The following is a 414-nucleotide window of genomic DNA, read 5'->3' on the forward strand; positions in this document are numbered from 1 at the left end:
TTTTTTTTTTTTGAGATGGAGCCATGCTCTGTGGAGTGCAGTGATGTGATCTCAGCACCCTGCAACCTCCGCCTCCCTGGTTCAGGAGATTCTCCTGCCTCAGCCTCCCAAGTAGCTGGGATTACAGGTGTGTGTCACCACGCCCAGATAATTTTTGTATTTTTAGTAGAGACAGGATTTCACCACGCTGGTCTCAAACTCCTGACCACAGGTGATCCGCCTGCCTCGGCCTCCCAAAGTGCCGGGATAAGAGGCGTGAGCCACCATGCCCAGCCTCTACCTTAATTTTCTATACTGCACACATATAACTTTTATTTTTAAACTACTGAAAATGTGTGTTCATACACTTTTTCATCTTAAATTCATTCTCAGTGTTAGGAGAATTGGTAATCAGTACATCATTTCTGGAGGACA

Source organism: Colobus angolensis, unplaced genomic scaffold (genome assembly GCF_000951035.1).
Source record: "Colobus angolensis palliatus isolate OR3802 unplaced genomic scaffold, Cang.pa_1.0 Scaffold4317, whole genome shotgun sequence".
Classification (NCBI taxonomy): domain Eukaryota; kingdom Metazoa; phylum Chordata; class Mammalia; order Primates; family Cercopithecidae; genus Colobus; species Colobus angolensis.